This window comes from Neofelis nebulosa, chromosome 6 (assembly GCF_028018385.1).
Source record: "Neofelis nebulosa isolate mNeoNeb1 chromosome 6, mNeoNeb1.pri, whole genome shotgun sequence".
In the NCBI taxonomy this organism is placed as follows: domain Eukaryota; kingdom Metazoa; phylum Chordata; class Mammalia; order Carnivora; family Felidae; genus Neofelis; species Neofelis nebulosa.
Genome location: NC_080787.1, coordinates 104,039,205 through 104,051,418, shown reverse-complemented (window position 1 = coordinate 104,051,418; position 12,214 = coordinate 104,039,205). Strand labels below are relative to the sequence as shown.

Below are 12,214 nucleotides of genomic sequence, written 5' to 3'. Positions count from 1 at the left end.
AATTGGGCACATTCATATAGTAGAACTTATGTCATTAAAATGATATTTTAGAAGAATATAGAGTAATATGGGATAATGCTGTTAGTATATTATGTGAAAAAAATCAGCTTGCAAAATAGTCATTTATTAAAATCCAGAAAAAAATACACCAAAATATAAAGGTTGGTTATCTCTGGGAGATGTGTTTTGAATTTTTTAGATTGTCTACAGAGACTATGTATTGATTTTATAATTTGGGAAAAAACTATGTACAAACTTAAGGAAAAACTGGCTTTTTAGGTATGGTACATAAATATAGCAAGAAAGACTTGAAGTTCATATTGGGCTCCAAAAAAAGTATCAACCACAATGCATGATTGATTGCATAATGATAGTATGGAACTTTATTGTATAAATTCAGTTTAGGAACTGCAAAATGATTCTTACATTAAAAAAGCCAATAAATTCTGGCTTTTTAATTTTACCATTTATATGTAAATTGATTTTAATTTTAAAATGTTTTGAAAAGTAATGCAGTTTTGGCACATGGCAGCAGTGGAAGAGTGGAGGCCAGAAACTGACTTAAACATAAATAAGAACTTACGGTATCAAAATGTATGCTACCCTTACCTATTAGTATGGAAAAGAGTTATTTAATAAACAGTGTTGAGATAGCCAGTTAATCATCTAGAAAAATAGAAAGTTGGCTTCCAGGTGAGACAGAAGATTTAAATGTGAAAACGAAACAAAACAACATAGGATAATTATTTGTAATGTAATCTAGGAATGGCGAAGACCTTTCAAAGTATAAAACAGAACTGAAGCCAGATTGCTCACTTTTACAACATAAGTGAAATTCTATACAGAGAAAAAAAATCATAAAGTTAAAGAGAAACAGATTAGTAATAACTTATTTGTATACTTTTCACAAAGGAGTCCTTTCCTCTTGATACATAAACAGCTTCTAGAAAATAACTCAGTAGAAAAAATGAGCAAAGAGAATTCATATGAAAAGATGTGCAATTTTATTTATAAAGAAGATATAAGTTAAAACTACAACATATTATTTACCACCTATCAAATTAGGAATAATTGATTACATAATATAACTTGGGGAGGTTGAGAGGAAGGGGAAATGGGCATTCTCATATTGCTGGTGGGGATATAAAATGTTCATTTTCTATGGAAAGCAATGTGGACATCATTTTAATACAAGTATATTTTGATTTAGCAATTTCATTTAAGGATTTCATCCTCAAATATTTTACATATGTGTTAAATGAACATATAAAAATATTTGTGGCAGCATTGTTTGTCATTGCAAAAAATTGGAAACAACCTACACATAAGTCAGTAGGGGAGTGGTTAAGTAAATAATGGTGTATCTTTTCAATGGAATAGTAGGCAGCCTTTAATGTAATGAGGCAATACTATGTATTCGGCTATGGTGCCATGTCTAAGTTATATTAAGAGGAAAAAAAGCAAGACAGGAGACTCCATGTTTAGTATGTTGCTATTTGTGTAGTTTAAAAAATATATATATATATATATATAAAATATAGGGGTGTTTGTGTGTATGTGTCTGTGTGTGTGTCAAAGGATGCATGAGAATTTGGTAACAGTGGTTGTCTGCAGTGAGGGGAACTGGTAGTCTAGAGGACAACGGTGGGAGACTGTAATTTTGGAATATTTTTTACCATGTGCATGTAATACCTCTTCAATTTTAGTTTTTAAAATTATGTTGTGTTTCCAGGAATTGGTAAGGAAGAACAAAAACAAAAGTCTAATAGTTGTAAACAGTTATCAAATGATTACTCCAATACTGTTTAATTTTAGATTTTGCTAGAGGTCTTCTAATCCAGTGCTTCTCATTGATGTTATGTGGCTCACTGGAGGGTGGCCCTAGTGGAGTGGGATCTGAAGGAAGACTGTGGGGTTCCTTTGAGCAGATAACTCGATGAGCAACAACCCGCAGTTACTGCTCCTTTTGATATTTTCAACGCATTAGAGGAGGTGCTTTATTATTTGGAATCTACTTCAGCTAACTACAGAGTATGCAACTGCCTCTTGTGGAGAAGGGATCATGGAGCTACTATTGGAGTTTATATTCCTGGTGCCTGATGAGCATGTCACACAGCACAAGATGTAGTCCGCTGTCAATGAGAGCAGAGGGTAGCAGGGATGTTGGTTGCCCTGGGAAGCCCAGCTCTAGGCCTGAATTTCTTTCTGTATTCACCTGTGTTGGATTTCCTAGTCATGTGCATCTGATGTGTCATTTAGCTTGCTGCAAGATGACTGCTAATAGTGCATGTATATTCTGCAAAAATAAACACCATTGTTATTTTGAAATATTGTTCTTGATGTGAAAAAGGTTGGATTTGAAATTAATTCATATTACTACAAACCTCATTTAAATTTTAATTTTCTTCTATAATTATGTAAAGGAAATGTGATAATTTTTTCACAAAATACCGTGTTGATGCCTCCAAATGCTCTTCTGTTGGTCTGTGTGCCGAACAAATATTATTTACAATGTGAAAAAGATTGGGAAACACAGTTCTGGTCAAATCTTCTCATTTTATATAAAGAAAACTGGAATCTAGGTAGGTAAGCTCAGAGATCTGTCCAGTGTCCAATAGTTGCTTGTGTGGGCTAGGTCTGAAAACTGGGAATCTTGACTCTCAGCTCTCACTGGCTCCCCAAATCTAAGGGGAAATTAGAGAAAGGCATTGATGGTAATTGAAAGGCGAACATACTGTACCTTAGAGGAATTATGAGAAGACCCACATGTGCACAGTTTAGAAATCTTTAAGGGCCTACAGTGTCCAATAGTGCTTAGAATCTTCCTGTAGATAGGTTATAGTGGGATTTGTTTTGTGATGACTGTAGCTATCTTCTTTAAAAAATATATAGTAAAGGCTAGAGTATAGTAAGAGGAATTTAGGACAAAATAAACAAAAATTGATACTAGACGTATGTGTATATAGTTTTCCAAAGAAAAAGAGAATGTATCAGGAGACCTTTCAAGTTCCTCTGGTGCTTTAATTTTCTCTCACCTTGTTTTTGATTGGATTAGAATTTGTTCAATAAAAAAATGAATGAAAATTGATTCAGGTTTAAGGAGGTTGGGGTTAAGTAGACTTCAAAGGGTGTTGTCATTAACCCTAGACATTTCAAAGAAATACTTAGCAACTTAGTAAGATATGGGATATGGTATATTGTATGTTACGTTGGTACCTGGCTGCCATTTCAACGCCACAGTGATACTAAATAAGAGAGGAAATAATGAATGTTAAGGTACAGTAAACTTTGGGTAAAATGTGTTAATTAATAGTTTCCAGGTAAGATACAGATAGGGAAGGAGGAGTAGGTGTCTTAGGCAATTAAAACAAAACTCCACTGTTAAAACATAAAGTAAATACATTTTTGAGATCAAAACAAGTCATAAGTAAAAATCAAACCCTCTTAATAACAGTCTATTTAACCTTTTGGTGTGCAGGTGTGGTTTTTATTTTTGTTGCTTTTTGGGTTTTTTTTTTTTTTTGTCATTTCTTTTAAGTTTTTTCACATGATCGTCTATATTTCTTCCAGTTGTCTAACTTTTTAAATATTTTTTCAATGAAAAATATTTTGTTAATTAGTATTGGCAAACTGGACTGTTTTCTGCAGCAGAAATTGAATATATGCCTAGCACAGTAAATTCTGAGAAAAATGGGTAGTAATTGTCATTGTAAATGTTAGGGTTTTTGTTTTTGTTTTTTTGGTCCAATTCTATTTTCTTTTTAGATGATAGTTGTGGGAAATACTAAGAATTTGAGGTCCATTTCCTTGGGGGTAGTTATTTAATTTTCTTTGGGTTGAGAGAGCATTTACTATATAAACGATTCAATAATGAAAGAAAGCGTGTTACCTCAAAATGCTTGTGTAATATATAACAATATAACGAGAGTTTTCTATTTTTCTTCCATTTATTACGATTACCAAGGAAGTTTAATTATAATTAAAAGAAATATTTTATTTTGCATATATTTACACTTCAAAGCAATTTATATATTAAATTAGGTTTTGTTTGAGATGGTGAAATGAAAGATTTTTGTGAGTAAGAATACATGTTGATATGTGAAAAAATGTGAAGTTAAAACATGTTGGCATACTCCTAGTTTCTCAGAACAAGAAAATGACTAATCTAAATTTCATTTCAGAATAAAAACCAAGACAAGCCACATAAAAGCAACCTAAAAATTAAACTGTCATCATATTATTTGTTTTAAAACTATGGAATAATATATCTGAGGAAGATTTCTCTCAAAATTGTTTTTCTCAATTTCAAGTAAGTAATTTATTTTGGTTAATATATTGGGGATGAGGGGGGTTGGGGGTGAGCCTTGGCATGGAAGTTGGTAAATCCTACTCATCCTTAAAGTAACAATTAAAATATTAACCTCTTTTAAAGCCTTTTGTGACTCCTTTGCCCATTCCCAAAAGGTTATCTCTTTGGTTTCCCGTAGTCTTAGCCCCCTTTCACATTGCTGATAAAGGACTTCCTACACTGAGTGTTGTGTTTGTCTGTAGGGATAGTCACATGGCACTACCCTTGTGTGCCTCCCTGCCCCCTCCCCGTCCTTGTACCCCCTACACTGCCTTCTGTTCAGAGACCCTCAGCAAGTTACTTTACTTCTATGAGCCTTAATTTCCTCCTCTGTAAGATGAGTTTTAATAATTTTTACCTCATTGGATTATTATGATTAAATACAATAATCATCAAATGTGTGGCATAATAGTAATATGTTATTTTCTTTGCCCTTCTAATTCCAGAATCTGCCACATTACTTCATATGTAATAAGCTCTCTTTAAAATAATTTAAAAATGGAATATTTGTAGCATTCCTTTCTCACAATAGGGCAAACTAGAATACCTGCACATTGTGGAATAAAGCTTTTTGCAGTTGGTCACTGACTCATATATCTTCAGGCTAGATAATTACCTGTTTACAGTACTTTTTTTAAAAATTGACTTTTTTTTTTAACCTACTAGGCCTGATTTTTCTCTTTTAACTCTTGATGTATATATAGAGATAGAAAAGTGTCCAGGCCTGATCTTGCCTTGAAAAAGGGCAATGTTAAGCCATTGATCCAAGGAGTAACTATGATTTTCCAATGCTACAAATTAGGTTAAGTTTATTTCTTGTGAAAGAGCCTTATTTTCCAAAGCCTTCAGTAATGCCTTCTTTTTTAAAAATGATGGTAGAATGAATTGAAAGTGTGTGTTCCAGAGATCACAAAGGTGGCAATAGAATTTATTCATCTCTTATTTTTGCCTTTTGTGAATTCATAAGACACAAGAAGCCTTTGGTATTTAAACCTATGTAGGATTGTGGAATGTGGACCAAATGAAGTAATTCATTATTGCCTAGAGTTTGAATTTCTTCACCAAAATTTTTTTTATACGTATTCCCAGGTTTTGTTTAGTTTTGTTTTAATAATGTTGTCTTTTAAATTTTTCATGAAGTCATTAGAAAGATTTTCAAGTTAATTTTAATGAATCACAGTTTGTTTGATGATGCTTAATGATTTTACAGTAGAAGCCAGGAAGGGGCACTTGGGTTGCTCAGTCAGTTAAGCATCGACTTTGGCTCAGGTTGTGATCTCCCCTGTTTATGAGTTTGAGCCTTGCATCAGACTCTCTGGCTGTCCATGCAGAGCCTGCTTCAGATCCTCTGTCTCCCTCTCTCTCTCTGCCCCTGCCCTGCTCATACTCTCTTTCAAATAAAAATAAAAAAAATAATTAAAAAAAAAAATAGAAGCCAGGTTGGTCAAGAGACATTACTTTTACATCATTTTACTGACAGAGGTTATAGGCCATTAATTGACCCCTTACTATATGCCCAATGCTAAATTGTTTTAATCTGTACAACAACTCTATAAAGTGAGTACTATTATCCCCATTTTAAAGTTGAGGAAATGAGGCTTGGAGAGGTTAATTAACTTTTGCCTAAAGTTATTCACATATTTACCTCATAGCATGGGATTAAAATGAGGGAACGTGTATTAGCCTAAACAGAAGGAACAAAGAAGCAAATTATGAAATGTATGTGTCCTAGCACTGTGGAATTTGATGATAACCATTATTGAGACATGACAGTGACCATGAATATATTCTTATTCACTTTTTTGCGTGTGTATGATAGTATACCCTGCTATTCTATACTGACCCTTTTTTCTCCTGAGCAATATTAATGTCTCTTCTCAAACTCATGTTCCTATTTGGACTGGATTGTTTTGTTTTATGTGTATGTTTTTATAAGGTGTTAGTGGGACTTTTGTTATCAGTCTGATACAAAATATCTTTGTAAGTTTAGTTTGATTAAACAAGTAATGTATGAATATATTCTCGTCGTGAAATTTAACAAACAGAAACAGGTAAAACATAAATTTTCCTTAATCGCCAATCCGACTGCCCTCTCCACTTGTGTGAGTTTTTGCGTAATAAACCTCCCCAAAACATAGTGGTATAAAGCAAGCCTTTTGTTGACCTATGATTCTGGGATGGGCTCAGTTACGCAGTTTTCCTGCTGCTGGCTGGGCTGCTTATGTGGCGCAGTCGGCTGAGAGTTCAGCTGGATGCTGGTTGGTCTAGGATGGCTTCGCTTACATGTGTGGATATTGGTGCTAGCTGTAGACTAGGATGGAAGGCCATGTGTCTCCAATAGGCTAGCCTTCACCTGGAGGCAGTAGTAGGGTTTACAGAAGCAGCAAGTAAAGGCAAGCCCCGTATATTTTATCTTGTCCCATGGGCCACAAAGCACATCACATGGCCAAGCTGAGTCCGTGTGGAAGGGGTTTCCTAAGAGTGTGACTCATTAGGGGGCCACTATTCCAATAATCTACTATATCACTGTTGCTGGCTGACTCATTTTTCAGGAAACGTTTGTCAGTGTGACAGTGTCCTGCTCTTCTTGAAAGAGTATAGTGTTTAAAAATTTATTCAACAATTCTGATAAATCTAGCTAATTCCTTGTTCTTAGTTGTTTTATTCCATTCTCATCACCCCTCAGCATCATTCCTGGTCCCGTTTACCCAACAAATACTTACTCTGAGCACCCACTAAATGCACAGTAAGGTATCAGGTGAGCAGTAGATGGAGCAAGACCACTGTGATCATCATCCAGGTTTCTTTTTATTTTTTTAAAGTTAATTTTGAGAGAGAGAAAGCATGAGTGGGGGAGGGACAGAGAGAGAGGGAGAGAGAGAGAGAGAGAGAGAGAGAGAGAGAGAGAGAGAGATGCAAAGAGGCTCCACACTGTCAGCGCAGAACCTGATGAGGGGCTTGAACCCATGAACTGTGAGATCATGACCCAAGCTGAAATTGGACACTTAACCGACCGAACTACCCAGGTGCCCCAATCATCCAAGTTTTTAAAACTTGCCTACCTTTCTGCTTCATTATATGAACAGAATTCTATAAAAGCAGGCAATTATAACCATTTTTTGAAAACGACCAACAGCCTACACTAGGCAAAATATATCTTGTGTAGTAAATTTTTTAAATGTCTTACAAGAATATCTTCAAGAGAAGAATAAGTGTAACTCAGAGATTGTTTTGATCTGTACTCCCACCAGCAATATGAGACTTCTTCCATCCCCTTACCAAGATTATGTTCTCAAGTGTTTTGATCTTTGCCAATCTAATAGATAAAAACATGGATCTCAGTGTAGTTTTAATTTGCATTTCTTTTATTATGAGTGAGATCGAGTGTCTTTCCATATGCCTGAGAGCCATTTGTATTTCCTTTTTGGTGTACTACGTGTTTATTTTTTATCTACTTTCTGTTTTTGAGTTTTGGTCTTTTGTTTATTGATTTCTAGGAGCTTATCATGTAATAGGAAAATTGGTCTTTGTGAATGGACTTTCTGATATTTTTTCCCAGTTTATTCTTACGGTAAATACATTTTATTTAAATAATTTTTTCATTTTATAAAGAACTTTTTATATCTTACATGAGGCTTTAGATCACATTTAGTTGAAATTAGTTTTAAAACATTAGGCATGGGAAGGGAAGAAAAAGATCCTGACTTTATCACTTCTTCTTTAAAGAACTTACTTTTTAAAATGTTATGACTCAACTTAAAATGAACAGTTTCAAAAGGATCTTAATTTTGATTTGTTTCTTTCTAAGTTTGGGTCTATTGTGAGACCACTCCTTTTGGGGCTATTTTTAGATGATTAGACTGTGTAGCATAGGTGGAGAAAATTTGTGTTACTTAGAATAACTTGTTAATAATACTGCTTTGAGTCTTGTTCAGTGTGTGTGTGTGTGTGTGTGTGTGTGTGTGTGTGTGTGTGTAATGTGCACACATGCATAAATAACAGCGGTTCAGGCAATGCTCTGACTCATATATAACTCTTTACCTATTTAGCCAGCCTTTACCTAATCAACCATGTAGCTGTATTAGAGTGGCTAGATTAGACTAGCCTTTGCCCGGTGGGCCAAATAGAGGAAAGACAACAGACTCTGACCTTTTTTGAGAAAGTAGTAATGCTGCCCACTATCTAAACAGTGTCATTTGTAATCAGACTGTAGGGAGGTAGGAAGAGGGTAGCAGACGCATCTATGATCTCCTGTGTGGCATCTGACATTGTGAAATACTTGGACTTTTCCCCTTGACTTCTGTATAAAAGGGGATTAGAAAACTGCAAGGCTGTAGACATGAATGTGTCTTGAGTCATTTAATGTAGTTTTCAAAAGTTTTTAAAGTTGTCAAACCTTTTCTTCATACATAATTTTACCCAGCAGGATACAAAAACAGAGAATCCTAAGTGACTTATAGTGGGAAATGGTAGAAAACTAGTTTTTGCCACGCATTAGTTTTTAATTTTTCAAAGTTGTTGAAATGTTCTTTAAGGTCTGTTATATCATCAGTATCGTTATAAATGTTTCTTTGACAATTACAAGGTTTTCCAGATGGTAACTGTAATTAAATCATAGTGAGCATTTCATAATGAATATAATTGTTGAATCATGGTTTTATACCTGAAACTAGTATAATATTGTATGTCAGCTATACTTCAATAAAAACAGTTGTCCCTTTATTTGATACCAAATTGTGAACATATAATTCCTTGATTAAAAGAAATTTAGGTATTTCTGAGGTTGTAATACATCTTGCAGTGTATACATTTAACACAGTAATTTTCCATTCTGAAAAGTTAATATTAAGTTGATGGGACATCTTCTAATGGACGACTTCCTAAAAATATATATATAACATTTCATGATATGTTTTCATCCTCTGTATACTTATATTTGTACGTAATTACATCATGGAATGAAATTGCTTCTCACTTCATTTTGTTCTTCATTTTTGCCTGACATCTCTAATTGTTTTAACTTTGTATATTTTGTATATTTTGATGTTGAATTATTTGGCACATAAAACTTCACAACTAATGGGTCTTTTATGGCAGTGCTTTCAAACTGTAGCAAAGAATCAAATTTTTTTCTAATACATTAGAAAATGTACTTTAAAATACATTAGAAGTGAATTACTAGAAAAATGAAACAAGGAAGAAAAACCAAGCAAAATACAAGCTTCCTTTTTTAGCATTATATTAAACAGGTATGCAATTCCCCTGTCCGGTTGCACTAAGAGTTTCTACATGCTTACTTTCAAGTTTTAAACTTTTCTTGTCCCAGACCAATAACAAACAGCTAGTTCATACACTGTATTTGAATAGCTTTGTAAACATTGTTGTCTCAGTTTACAGAGACACTTTAATTCTTTTCTTCTTGAATCCTACTTTTTCTCCAACATCAAAATTGTTATTCCTGTTTCCTTTTAGTTTTACTATTTCCATGATAGTATCATTGTCTATCACTATTTCTAATCTTTTTTTATGTCGTTTCATTTTTTAACCCCATCTGAGGATTTTTCCAATAGAAAGGCTTTAAACATTAAAAATTTGTTGTTATTGATATTTTTGATTTTTACTCCTATAATTTTGTACATTTTATTAATTTTGTTTTACTTTTGGCTTTTTTCAGGATAGATTGTTTTATGTTTTATTTAAAAAAATACAAAAATCATCTTAAAAGCATAAGTACAGAAATGTAGTTGTAACTATATAATTTAAGAACAACTCAAAAATATTTTTTCTTTTATGTAACACAGGGAATTTAGCTTTTTTACATTGTTAGCTTCCCAAGTTAATATTTAAGACTAACTTATAAATGTTGAATATTTTAGATTGTGTATCTTCTTTTTCAAAAAAAATTTTAGCTTATGTATTAAATTTCAGTAGAACAACTTAGACTCAACTCTACATACTAACTTGGTATGGAGTACCACCACTCATCTATTTATACCATACCACTTATACTCATTCTTGAGTTCCAATTTAGACTTTTTTCCTTTGGTTGCCATGAGTATGTTTTCAGGTACTATTTTTCGGAAGATATTCTTGTGGGTTACTTTTCCTGAACCCTTTGAATATCTGAAAATGGCTTTTTGTTGCACACATGTATTAATGAAAGCCTGACTCAATATGGTATTCATGTGTCCCATGCTTTTCCTTTATAATTGTCTAGCCCTTATTCTGGTTATCTTTTATTTTTGACTGAGACAAGAAAGTCTTGCTGTTGTAGAAATGCTGGTGCTTTTTATTTTGGGATAGTCTTCTATTATACCTTGGAATATCGCTTTCATTTCATTTGTTAAGCCTTTTTTTTAAAAAAAATTAAATACCTCTTATTGGTGGATTCGTTCACATTTCTTTTTTATACCTATCTTCTTATTTTTAACATTGTCTTTTGCATTCTCGGTGAACATTTTTATTTTCATCTTTTACATTACTGATAGGTTTTTTGCAATATTGATTCTGTTCTTTCTCATCTCAAGTGCAGAATTTAATTTTGTTGTTTATTCCTGTCATTTTTCTTATTTCTTAGAGTATAGGTTTGTATCTTAGTCTGCATACATCTATTATGTTCTCATTTCTTCTTGGTGTCTTTTTAATGGATTATCTTTCCTTATGGAAGATATTTTATAGGAAATTAATTTTCTTGTATTTTACTGAGACACACAGCAGATACTGTCTACGTTTCTTTTGTTAATGTAACAGTTGACAATTTAAGAAGATGTTTTATCTATGCTGCCATTTGTATAGGTCCCTTGTTTATCCTTCTATGAACAAGAGGCCATTTATTCATTCCTGGTGTTTGCCAGGAGGCAGAGTATGGAAAATCTGGTTAATTGTCTTGTTTTCCACTTCTAAGCTGATAGAACTGCCCTTCCAGATACACAAAATTAATAATTGTGCACAACATACTTAGATGAAAACATTCATCTAATAGGTTGTGGTCAAGTCTTTCCTCTGTTCTCACTGTGCATCCTCTCTATCATGTGGAAGAAGAGAACTTATTACTGGATAACGTGAGATGGTGTTTTTGTTTTTAATCAGAGCATTACTTGAAAGTCTCCAGATTGTAAAGGCCCTTAGGACTTTTGGTGATTTCATCAGTGATGGAAACTAATTTAACATCCGGAATGAAGAGAGCTATGCTCCCATCAGTTACATTTTTAGGTGTGAAACATTCCCTGGGTTTGATAACTCTTGTAATTGAGCAAGTCTGTTGTGAGGCTCAGGAGACAGTCTATGGAACTGGAGATAGTGGTTGCTATTTGATATTTCTCAGCTAGGGTGGTTATTACACCAACCCTCGTGATCTCATCCTCTCATGCTTTACCTGCCTCCTATGGAGAGCCAAAAGAGTATCTCTGAATTGCTCTGCAGACTCCTGATGAAGACTAACTACCTGACACTGCCTTGCTGGCATGTTATGTCATGTTTTATATCCTGTTAAGTATAACCATGTGGCCTTTTTGAGTCATGTGAGTGTCAGTGTCTAGTTGGGCCTAATGTATGTATTTGTATTTCGTGATTTTTTTTTTTTTGGCTTGTTTTTAATATTTGCTGAGTGAATCAGTATTTATTGCTTATTCTTTGTAAGCATTTTAAATTATAAATATATAAAAACATGAGAGTATCTATAGTACATACAGATTAAAGAATATAACAATTATCTGTTTTAATACCTAGGGTGAGAAATAGAATATTATAGATATCTTTGAAGTATTTGATTGCCTCCTTCTCTCCTAATTTTGGTTTTGAATTTTGGTTAATCATTTCCTTGATTTTCTTTATAGTTTTACCTCAAATATATATGTCACTAAACAA

At 33.5% G+C, this 12,214-nt stretch overlaps 1 protein-coding gene across 5 annotated transcripts in view; it reads left to right on the top strand.

The window, feature by feature from the left end:
• Positions 1–12,214, top strand: part of REV3L (REV3 like, DNA directed polymerase zeta catalytic subunit) — a 174,642-nt gene that overhangs the window by 5,507 nt on the left and 156,921 nt on the right. Inside the window, exons 1-2 of one of the 5 annotated variants that reach the window (XM_058734982.1) lie at positions 1,700–2,582; positions 4,182–4,309. The exons of the other annotated variants lie outside the window; for them this stretch is intronic. The gene's annotated coding sequence lies outside the window, so the exon portion shown is untranslated. Of the gene's footprint in view, positions 1–1,699; positions 2,583–4,181; positions 4,310–12,214 lie in introns of those variants that run through there. 5 annotated transcript variants of the gene reach the window in all.